Below are 11,990 nucleotides of genomic sequence, written 5' to 3'. Positions count from 1 at the left end.
ACCAGCCAGGGCTACATAGTGAGACCCTGTCTCAGACAAGACTCAGGCATGATGACACACACCTATAATCACTGTGCCAGGCAGGCAGATCGTTATAAAGTTGAGTCCAGGCTGGTTTAAGTACCCAAGCACTGTCTCAATAAAAACAAGCAGTGTAAGGTTATTCTGCCATGGTAGAAAACTTGTCTAGCAGCTGGGCGGTGGTGGTGCATGCCTGTAATCCCAGCACTCGGGAGGCAGAGGCAGGTGGATCGCTGTGAGTTCGAGGCCAGCCTGGTCTACAAAGTGAGTCTGGGACAGTCCAGGCTACACAGAGAAACCCTGTCTCCAAAAAAAAAAAAAAAAAAAAAAAAAAAAAAAAAAAAAGAAAGAAAGAAAGAAAGAAAAAAGAAAAAAAGAAAGAAAGAAAGAAAGAAAACTTGTCTAGCATGTGTGAGGCCCTGGATTCAAATTTCCCAGTACAGAAAAAGAAGAAGAAGAAGAAGAAGAAGAAGAAGAAGAAGAAGAAGAAGAAGAAGAAGAAGAAGAAACAGCCCCCCTTTCTAGTCTGTGGAATGTGTCCACTGAGCGACCTACTAGTCACAACCACAAGTTAGCCCTGCCTATGTGCAGATCAGGTATTGTGATATGTGCCTTGGACCTCTAGGCTCCCAGAGGCAAATGCAAATCTTGTCCCTGATCTTTGTGTTGGTCATAGGGATGGGCGTCTTTTTTTTTTTTTTTTTAATATACATTGGCATTTTGCCTGTATGTAAGTCCGTGTGAGAGTGTCTGATCTGGAACTGGAGTTCCAGATGGTCGTAAGCTGTCCTCTGGAAGAGCAGCCAATAAGTACCTTTAACTGCTGGGCCAATTCTCAAGCCCCCACCATTTGTTCTCACAAAGTTTTATTAGAACACTTCCCTGTGGGTTTATTGACTATCGGCTCCCTCTGCTTTCACGCTACATTACACAGCAGTGATGGAGATCACATGACTGAAGTTAACTATCCTTACTATTTGGCCCTTTTACAGGAAGTTTGACCATACTGAATCAGGCCACTTGCCAGGCTCTCAGGCTGCCCTCAGCATCAGGTGGCTCTAGGTAGCATGGGCTTCTGTTGGGCACATAGAAGACTGCAAGAGATCCGTCTTTACCACCAGTCGGCTGGAAAAGGATGTTTTGGTGTCAGGATTTATACAGGACTAGAGCCCAGCTAGGGACCAAGGTGTCCCTGACTTCACCCCTGCCCTGAGCCTGCTGCTGGGTACCCAACCAGCTAAAGTGCCCTCTTGGCCTGAGGGCAGAAACCGGCACAAAACAACTGTTTCCCCCCAGTCGCACAGCCCAGGAAGACAGGAGGGGCCTTGTGCACAATTAACACACAGCAATTCCTCACTTTCCACCCCCTGCCCCAAACTGAGGGCAGAGCCTCCAGGCAGAAGGCGAATTCCTCTCCGCCTGAGACTGAGCAAGGCTGTAACTCGATCTCCTCCACATTAGCGTGACCTGGTTGAAGTGGCTGTCTGGCATTGCCCTCCCCCACTCCTGTCCTCTCTTTCTGACTCCAGGAAGAGAAAGGTCTGCGGAGCTGCCCTCCTGTTATTGGTCAGAATGACGGTTGACCTGATTGCCTGATTTGGAGCAACAGTGATCTCCTTACTTGCTCACTTTTCTTGTTCCCGGGGGTGTCCTGGGTTCTCTGTGGGCTGTGACCCCCTGACACCTTTCCACAGCTGCCAGGGGCTCTGAGGAAGAGGAGGATGGGCCCTTGACAGGAGCCAGCTTACCTGCTTCTGGCTTTAATCACCAAATAAACAAGTGCACAGGCACGCACGCGGCGGCCCCCGCTCCTCCTCCCTGCCCAGTGAGGTGTGTCAGCCCTGGCTGTGCCTTTGGGTGCAGAAAGCTGCTGGCTCCGGCTGGCCAGAGCTCCTGCTGAGCCATCAACATCCCCAGAACCCCAGCTGCAGCTGGCTCCTGGAGAGGATGCCATGGCGCCCAGCCCCCTTACTATGGTGAGTTACTGCTCCAGCCATTGACTATTATTATTTCTTTAATGCATTCTGTACTGAGTACTCTGTTCTGGCCAGTCCCTTTCTCTGGCACCGCAGGGCCTGCCTGCTGGCTGGTCTAGCCAGTTTGCCAGGAAGCAGCATATGCCCTATACCTAGGAGGCCAGGAGTAGGAAGAGAAAAGCCATTACATCACCCACCCACCCCCACCCCCTCCCCCACCCCTACCCAACATGGAGACCCACTGGGGTCCATGGCTTCTCTTCCCACCCAGGTCCATCATCCTGGTTCACTGGCACCCTCAGATTTCCAGAAGCTGGGGATCTGCCGTTAGCTGCGAAATCAGTTCGGTAAATCCTGAGCCAAGCAATCCACAGCTGCAGGCTTTGAAGAAGGCACAGATTCACCGGGCTGGAAGCTCAGCGAAGACTTAGAAACTGATGTGTTTTGCTTTTGGCACTGGGGATGGATCCCACAGCGTTCAGTCTGCAAGGGACAGAAGACACACACCTCGCCCTACACTATCTTTAAATCATAAAAGGAATCACTCCTCAGGGGCTGGAAAGATGGCTCAGTGGTTAAGAGCACTGGCTGCTCTTCCAGAGGTCCTGAGTTCAATTCCCAGCAACCACATGGTGGCTCACAACTATCTACAATGTGATCTAATGCCCTCTTCTGAGCACTGTATATATAATAATAAATAAATAAATACATCTTTTTTTTTTAAAGGAATCACTCTTTTTTTTTTTCTTGGTTTTTCGAGACAGGGTCTCTCTGTAGCCTTGGCTGTCCTGGACTCACTTTGTAGACCAGGCTGGCCTTGAACTCACAGCGATCCGCCCGCCTCTGCCTCCCAAGTGCTGGGATTAAAGGCGTGCGCCACCACGCCCGGCCGGGAATCACTCTTATTTTAAAGTGTGAAACCCAATTAGAATATTGAAGGTGAAGGCAGGTGTTCTCAACCTACTCTGCTCTTCTGTTGTATTCCCCCAGGGGACCGGTTCTCAACCACTTTGAGGGTTACATATCATTTATCCTGCATATTAGATTATAGCCAGGAGCAGGGCATAGTGGTGCACGACTTTAATCGCAGCACTTGGGAGGCAGGGGCAGGCAGATCGATCTCTGTGAGTTCAAGGCCAGCCTGGTCTACAAAGTGAGTTCTGGGACAGCTCACAACTGTCTGCAACTCCAAGATCTGACACCTTCACACCAGCACACATAAATTAAATATAAAAAAAAAATAAATAAAGATGTGCAGCATCATCACCTGACTATTAAAAACAAAACAAAACAAAACAAAACAAAAACATGAATTTGAATGTCAGAGAGACCATCCCTCCTTCAGACTGCTTAGGCCCAGCTCAGGACAAGAAGAATACTAAAACAGGAACAAGAAAAGGGAAGGAAAAAAGCATCAGCGGAGCAGGGTGTCCTCCCCACCCCCAACACACACACACAGGCTGACAATGTAAAATGCATGCTTCAGTGAGCGCAAAGAATTTTCTTTCTCATTCCGCAACAGCCCGCAGCGGACTGTGAAACCTGGGCTGTGTGCACCTCTGGGCTGCTGTTTCCTTAGACTTTGGTCTCGTTGCCCCATGGCCACCCTCTGAAATCATTACTGTTTCTGTCTTACAGCTAGAGCTATGCAAAGCCTGGCTGTGCCCATTCATGGTCCCGGAACAAAGCAGCTCAGGTTGGACACAGGAAGATAACAGCGGCCACTTCTGGAGGCCAGGAAGTCCAGGATCAAGGCACCCACTGATTCAGTGGTTTATGAGACCTCTCTGTTTCACAGATGGGGCCTTCTCACATCTTCCTATGGAAAGGGGAAAGGGGAAAGAGGGATTCCTTAGGCCTCTTTTTGTCTTTAATTTTTTGAAATCACTTATTTATGTGTACATGTGTGCCTGAATGAATTTATATGCACCAAGTGTGTGTAGGTGCTCAAGGGGGCCAGAAGAGAGTGTCGAAGCTCCTGGAATTGAAGCTATGGCTGGTTGGAAATGACCATATGAATTCTGGGAGCAGAACTTTGATTCTCTACAAGAGTAGTAAGTATATTTAACTGATGGACCATCTTTCCAGCCTGCCTTTGTTTTTGTTAGTTTTTTTTTATTTTTTGTTTTTGTTTATTTCTTTAAAGAAATCTATTTATGGGCTGGAGAGGTGGCTCAGAGGTTAAGGGGACTGACTGCTCTCTTCCAAGGTCCTGAGTTCAATTCCCAGCAACCACACAGTGCCTCACAACTATCTATAAGGTGATCTGATGCCCTCTTCTGGCCTGTAGGTATACATGTAGGCAGAGCACTGTATACTGTATATATAAATAAATAAACTTAAAAAAATCTATTTATTATTTTTACCATTACTACTAGTTTTTTGTTTTTGTTTGTTTTGTTTGTTTTTTGTCTTTTCGAGACAGGGTCTCTCTGTGTTAGCCTTGGCTGTCCTGGACTCCCTTTGTAGACCAGGCTGGCCTTGAACTCACAGCGATCCACCTGCCTCTGCCTCCCAAGTGCTGGGATTAAAGGCGTGCGCCACCACCATGCAGCTCATACTGACTCTTGTAAAACCAATGCAGCCGGTTTCTTGGGTACCGATCCGGAGCCGATCTTAAAACACACGGCAGTCACGTGTGTGCACTGTCCTCTTTGATCCCCCGGAAACATCCCATTTCATTCATTCCCTGGGACCTAAAGCCAGGCAGCCTCATTGTCCTCCATCACCTCACATGTTTGATTTTCTGCTTCGTTATGTTTCTAGAATGTGGTTCTATATTCAGACCCTGGCAGTTCTAATTCTTCTGTGTGTCTGTCAATCACATTCTTTCGTGGCAGTATATAGCCCAAGGGTGGAACATCTCACCCTTTACCACTGTCAGAAGACAATACCACATAGTCCAGTCCCCAAACAGAAGTCGATACCTCCCTTCCAGAAAGGGAGGTCTGGCTCTGTGAATCTGTGTACACTGGGTAGAATGTGCCGAACTGCCCTCTGTGGAAGTTGGGTTTGTTTACAATCCCACTAGTAGAGAGGAGAGCACCCTTTCTCATCTTCACTATCTGAGTGTGTCGTGGAACCTTTCAATGTCCTTGTCAGTCTTCCCTGTGGAGAATGGGCCCTGTGAGTTGTTCGTGGACAAGGCCTATGTGTCCTATTTCATCTTCAAGATGCAAGACTAGAAAATGCATCTCCATCTCCTAGCCTCTTGCTGGGTCACCCCCAAGAAGGAAAGGGCAGCGGGGCTCAGGTCATTTCTACCCAGGTTGGGGAAGACCTCTGACTTGGACATTCCTTGTCATTCAGTACCCTGGGCGTGAGAATGGTGGGAACGGATGACAAGACCCTTGGGTGGGGAGGGTGAGGCTCCTCAGTGAAAGGTTGAGGCTTCCTCTTCCCCAGAAATCATAGGAGTTGTGTTTTCTATGCCCGGCTCTGTTGCTCATCACTGATGGAGGGTGAACGCTGCTACGAGCTGCCTACGGTAGTTTGAGCTACTCCCTAGTTGTGTCAGGGGAATACAAGACCTTTGTGTAAACCACCGAGAAGCCTGCTTACCCACTGACCCTCTCTGAGTGGGACCTCGGTGTCTGTGGGGGCAGCCCAGGTCAGGCCCATGTAATCTGACCTTAGTGTTGTCCTGTACATCTGGCTGAGTTTTGCCAACTCAAGAACTGACAAGAGGAGCCAGTGGCTGGGTTCCCGGGCCCCCTGGGGAGTCTGCAGCCAGTTATTTCCTGACTCAAACAAACAGTAAATTTGCTCTAGAAATTGCTGAGGCAGAGGCCTGTCGGAGCCCCTTGAAGGATGCGCTATGTCACTTTCTAACTCTTGGGGCATTTGTCTCTACGGAGAAGTGGAGACCCCACCAGCCCTCTGTCAGGTCCAGAGCCAGCCAGACACCAGGAGTAGGTAGTGGCCGTGGCAAGGACCCCCGTTCTATGCCTGGCCTGGCTGTACCCCATGGAGGGAAGGGCCAAGCTGGCAGGGTGGTGCTCTTTTCTATAACCAGCTTCCCAAAGCCACAGTTCAAAGTAGAGTTTTTTTAGGACTGCGGGCAGAGATGGTCCCCACCCCCTCGCTTCCCTAGGGGAAAAGCACAGAAAGTTGAGTGGCCCCTGGGGCTCCCATGAAACGCTTAATTGCTTTCTGAGAGAATTGTCACCTTCTTCTGGTTTCCTCCCACTCACCGCTGCCCTCCCTAGCCCTGCCCCCAACCTCTGGGGGGCTCTTGCTTGGGGAGCTGTTAAGCTCAGCCTCACAGATTCTTGGCTGCCTCCCAAAGTAACCAGCAGCGCGCTGTGCGGAATAGCAGCTTGCTTCTTCTCCAAATACACCGCAAGCACCACCTCTGCCGAAAAAAGAACCCTATGTTTGGGGAATAAATGTGCATTTTGCTAGGAGCCAGGCGCTCATCGACAGCAGATGGATGGTGGCCCAGGCTGGCTGAGTGGGCCAGACTTGGGAGTAAGGAGACAGTGTGAACCAGGATGGGGCTGGGAGCCAGGCAAGGAAAGCGAAACACTGGGATGGTTGGGGGTTTGCATCGCAAGAGCTTTGTCAGCATCTGGCGAAGCCTGTAGTTGAGAGCCACGCCCAGGGGCGTGTCTGAGGAAGGGCAGGCTAAAGAGATCACAAGGAGACTGCTTACTATCTACTAGTTCAGATACCTCCTCTTCCAGAGGACCTGGGTTCAATTCCCATGAACCCACTACAGTTAGTTCTAGGGGATCCAATGTCCTCTTCTGACCTCTGGGCACCAAACACACACATGCTAACAAAACATCCATATACACACAAAAAATAAAATATGAATATAGCTACATATTTTTCTTACATAATAGAATGGGTGGGTGCTGACTTCCCCCTCTCATTGTGGTTGAGGGACCCAGGATCTTTTGATCTTGGGGTTACCCACAACTGTGACAGAAGAGAAACTATGGAGGAAGATGCTTGCTTCTTATGGCCTTGGCTCAGAGGGCGTGTGCTTGCTTCCGCTCACAGTCTAGTGATGAGAACTTGTCTCACGTGACTGGATCCAGTCACAAGAGTGGTTGGGAATGTAGTGTTAGCTCTTCTGTGAGGACTCTCAGAGAAGATTCGGGGTTCTGGCAGATAGCTAACCACTTCTGCCCCAGTGCCATCCTGGGACCAAGAAAGAGCCACTTACCCTGAGGCAATGTGTTGCCTGCTTGTTATTTTGCTTTCCCTGGGTTTATTCGGGAGCTGAAGTTGGAGCCTGGAGCCTCACACGTGCTGAGCAAGAGCTTTACCGTTGAGCTGTGTCCCAGCCTTGTTCTGAGTGTTGAGAATGTTTCTAAGAAGGAGTCTGGCCCTCCAATCAGGAAGTCCTGCCAGAAAAACTAGAAAGGAATTTGCTTTTGTCAAGAACTTTATGGAGCTGAAGAGCTGGCTCAGAGGTTAAGAGTGTTTATCACTCTTTCAGAGGACCCAGGTTCAATTCCCAGCACCTACATCTGGTGGTTCACAACAGCCTGTAATTCCAGCTGATTCAATACCTTCTTCTGGACTCTGAGGGCCCCTGCGTTCACACATCCCCGTACATAGATGTACACGTGATTAAGAATAAACCTTTGGGGCTAGAGAGATGGCTCAGAGGTTAAAAGCACTGTCTGTTCTTCTAGAAGTCCTGAGTTCAATTCCCAGCCATCACACGGTGCCTCAAGACCATGTGCAATGATTTCTGGTGTCTTCTTGTGGCGGTTAGAATACTGTATAAATAATAAATAAATCTTAAAACAAACAAATAGAAAAAGAATAAATCATTGAAGGAAAAAAAGAATTTGTGAGCTCCCAGTTGAGTCTCCACCAGGTTCCACAGGATCCTTAGGAAAAAAAGAAAGAAAGAAAAAGGCTGGGTGTGGTGGCACATGCCTTTAATCCCAGCACTCAGGAGGCAGAGGCAGAGGCAGGCAGAACTCTATGAGTTTGAGGCCAGCTTGGTCTACAAAGTGAGTCCAGAACAGCCAGGACTATAAGAGAAACCTTGCTCAGAAAAAGAAAGGAAGGAAGGAAGGAAGAAAGGATCCTTAATGTGTCTGAAGGTCAACATCAAGATGTTGGTTCCAAAGGTCCTACATTCAATTCCCAGCAACCATATGGTGGCTCACAACTCCTGGTGCCCCTCTGGCATGCAAGTATCAATCACACTGTATACATAATAAATAAATACATCTTTGAAAAAAAAGATTCATTTATTTATGTGTATGAGTGTTTTGCCTGCAGGTATGTATGTGTGCCATGTGTGTTCCTGGCGCTCCAGGAGGCCAGAAGAAGGTATCTGCTCCCCTGGAACTGGAGTTTCGCTTTTTATTTATTTATTATGTATACAGTACTCTGCTTGCATGTACTCCTGCAAGCCAGGAGAGGGCGCCATATCACATTACAGATGGGTATGTGGCACCATGTAGTTGCTGGGAATTGAACTCAGGACCTTTGGAAGAGCAGGTGGTGCTCTTAACCACTGAGCCATCTCTCCAGCCCCATGGAACTGGAGTTTCAGATCCTTATGAGATGTCATATGTGTGTGTGTTGGGACTCAAACCCAGGTCCTCTGGTAGAACAGCAAGTGCTCTTAACCTCAGTGCCATTGTTCCAGTCCCAGGACCATGCTCATTAAAGCAAAAGTGACTCTTGTTTTTTGCCTGAAGACTACTCACTTGGAGTGACAGATGGGCCTGGCCACCGCCTCTGCCAGATAGAGAGGCCATCTGGGAACAGAGAGGAAAGGTCCCATCCTCCTGCAAGCCTCTTAGAGAGTGGACTCTCTCAGGAATAGACTCAAGATGGACCGGAGCACAGTCACCCCAGAGAAACACTCCAGGCCCTGCCACTAGGAGGCTACCGGCCACTCCTTCCTCCTTAGGCAGGCCTGGACTCAGCTGGCAGCTCCTCAGGCATTTCCTGGCCCACTTTTAGCCTCATCCAATGTGGTAGCTCCCGATTTGTTCCCACAGATGGTCCACCGTTAGGAAGGACAGGGGAGCTGGTTGCTCCTGCTTGTGGAGCTCCCACAACCATCTCAACATGGCCCCTTGCCAGACTTTCCTTAAAGGCTCCTATTGTATCCCTCTGGTTTTTCCTAAGCGGGATTCTAGCTCCTTCCCCAGCCTGCTCTTTGTAGCAAAGCTTAGGGACCAACCTCTGCCCTCCCATGGGGCTGCCCCCCTGTAGTCACACAAGAATGTGGGCACCTGTAGCAACAAGCTCTAGACATGTTTTCTTTGCTGCAGGGGGTAGAGGATCCTGGGGTGCCAGGGAGCCAAAGGGCCCCCTTTTGTGAAGCTCCCTCCTTCCCACCAGAAGCTGCCTGCTCACGTTTATCTTTTTTCTGTCTTGCCTTCCCCTGCCTGGGGAGTTTTGGGTCTTAGGGAATTTCCACAAAGTCCCTCTCTTGGCCTTGAACACCTGATGCTTAGCTTCCCATGAGACACCTGTGACATTTTACGCCTTCTCTTTCTCCTGGATGCCGTGGAGGGCAAGAAGTGAACAGACTCTGGCCAGCATGGCTCTGGCACGCCATTTCCCCCTGCCTTGCTAAAAACTGTTAGATTACATTCCTAACGCTAGTCACTAAGGTCTATTCCCTTATTTGGCCACTTCCTCCTGTGGCTGACAACCAAGGTCCAGCTATCAAAGTATTGAAGTCCAGCAATCAAAAGCCCGGTTCAGTTCACCTAATTAACATGCCCAATCAAAACATACCACCGCATCCTAGCCCGTTCTTATATAGACCTCCTCTTTTTCTCTTCTTAAAAGTTACACCTGCAAAGTCTCTTGCTACATTTTTTTCTGCCTGAGTCACAAAGCATCCACTTTAACTTTTCTTCCCTGCTTGAGAAAGTATCTCTCTGTGAAAACAGGCATTTGGGTGTGGTTTGTGCCTAATCTGGTTCTGAAGGGGAAGCCCCGCTATCCCGGGGGGTCTCTGAAGGCACTAGGGCCACAGGTAGGTGAAGGGTCTGGGCAGACCCCCAAGATTCTGCGGAGTTTATACAATGACTACAGAACCAGGATGGAGAGGAGGCAGCGCAACCTCAGCAGTGAGATGCGTGTGCGTGTGTGCACCTTGCCTTTGCTTCCTCTCAAAGCCAAAAGGATGTTATCCTACCTGCCAGATGGCTTACCACCACCTGTGCGCTTGTCACGTGCTGCGTTAGGTGTTGAGAATTGTATGGGAAACCCTCAGGCTCATCTGGAGTCTGTTGGGAGCTGGCTTTTGGGAGAGGCGGGGCTGATGAGCCGGGATGTTCCGGAAAAACCAAGGCTGGCTATGCTGAGCTACAGAGTCATCCTGGAGGCCTGGGAAACCACTAGAAGACTTTATACAGTAACAATCAGGATGGCTCCAGGAAAGTGACTAACCCCAGATAAGAGGTGATCTGCTACCAAAATCTTCCTGATGTGACAAAAGCCCACAGGCAAAGGTCTTCCCATAAACACCCATAACACCCTATCTATTAGTAATGGAAGCGGCGTGTGCCCTCTCCCAGTCTGGTTTTTTTTTTTTTGGTTTCTGGAGACAGGGTTTCTCTGTGTAGCTTTGGCTGTCCTGAACTCGCTTTGTAGACCAGGCTGGCCTTGAACTCACAGAGATCCGCCTGTCTCTGCCTCCCAAGTGTTGGGGTTAAAGGGGTGTGGCATCACCGAGTGGCTCCTTTCCTAATCTGATTTGGCACGGAGCAGCAACTGGTTCACTACTTTTTATGAAACATTATATGCGCCACACAACAGATAGGATGTGGAGAAGTTTATTAAATAAGCATGGGGAGAGAAGGAGAGGGGGAGGGGTACCCCAGAGAGAGAGAAAGAGAGAAAGAGAGACAGACAGACAGACAGACAGATAGACAGAGACAGAGATAGGAAGAGAGAGAGAGATGAGATGAGTGAGGAGTAAGGAGGGAGGGAGAGGGGGGGGAGGAGGGAGAGGGAGGAAGAGGGGGAGGGAGAGGGGTGGGTCTGTTCTTTTATATAGTCCTGGCTAGGGCCACGCCCCCTGGCTGGTAGGCAATGACGTTACAGGTAGGCAGACTAAGGCAGAATCCCAGCACTACTCAAGTCTGCTGTTATTGCGTTTTTTGTCATCCTGTCTCCGCTAAGCCTTCTGGCTACTACACAAACATCCACCCCCTCTCTTCCTGCAACTCTATCCTCTTGGCATCCGTAAACCTCTACACTGCATCTTTCCTCCGCCTGCCCAGCGGCAAGGCATTTCCCACCTTAGCCCCTGCTGAACTTTCTGCCGAAATGGGGAGAGGAGAGAGAGAGGCTGATGGCGTCTGTGAAGCAGGCCAGCGTAGAGGGAGCTTCCGCACCAGGACCTCCTTGCTCCGAACTCCACGATGGGTCCCTTTCCCAACTAGGCATTTTAGTAACTGGGATCCTGTTTTGTTTCTGTTGCTGTGATAAAATACCCCAAGCACAGCAACTTAGAGAAGAAAGGTCCTGTCCCCAGCCCCGACCCCACTGCCAGCTTATAGCCCGTCTTTGATGGGAGGTTACAGTGGCAGGAGACAGCTAGTCATGTTGCCTCCCCAGTCAAGGGCCACTGGTGTTTGGCTCCATCTCCCCCTTTTCTTTCTTTCTTTCTTTCTTTCTTTCTTTTTCTTTTGACATAGGGTTTCTCTGTGTAGCCTTGCCTGTCCTGGACTCGCTTTGTAAACCAGGCTGGTCTCGAACTCACAGTGATCCGCCTGCCTCTGCCTCCCGAGTGCTGGGATTACAGTCTTGCGCCTGGCACCACACACGGCTTCTTTTTTGGTTTTTCAAGACAGGGTTTCTCTGTGTAGCTCTGGCTATCCTGGAATTTGCTCCGGAGACCAGGTTGGTCTCGAGCTCAAGAGATCTGCCTGTCTCAGACACCCAAGTGCTAGGATTAAAGGAGCGTGCCTGCGGTTCTCGGCTTCTCTGAGGTGCTGTTGGCTACCAGCCCACTGAGGCAGGAGGAACAGAAGATGCAGGGCCTAGTGG

General features: G+C 49.6%; 1 long non-coding RNA gene across 1 annotated transcript; it reads left to right on the top strand.

The window, feature by feature from the left end:
* Positions 1–536: 536 nt before the first annotated feature.
* LOC311579142 lies at positions 537–4,349 on the top strand. The gene is made up of 4 exons (XR_014773067.1): positions 537–591; positions 1,014–1,997; positions 2,269–2,438; positions 3,640–4,349. It is a non-coding gene; the product is annotated as an uncharacterized lncRNA (long non-coding RNA).
* The last annotated feature ends 7,641 nt before the right edge of the window (positions 4,350–11,990 follow it).

This window comes from Acomys minous, assembly GCF_964271855.1.
Source record: "Acomys minous genome assembly, chromosome: 12".
Lineage (NCBI taxonomy): Eukaryota > Metazoa > Chordata > Mammalia > Rodentia > Muridae > Acomys > Acomys minous.
Note: the sequence above shows the minus strand (reverse complement) of the source record. Positions and strands in the feature narration are given on the sequence as shown.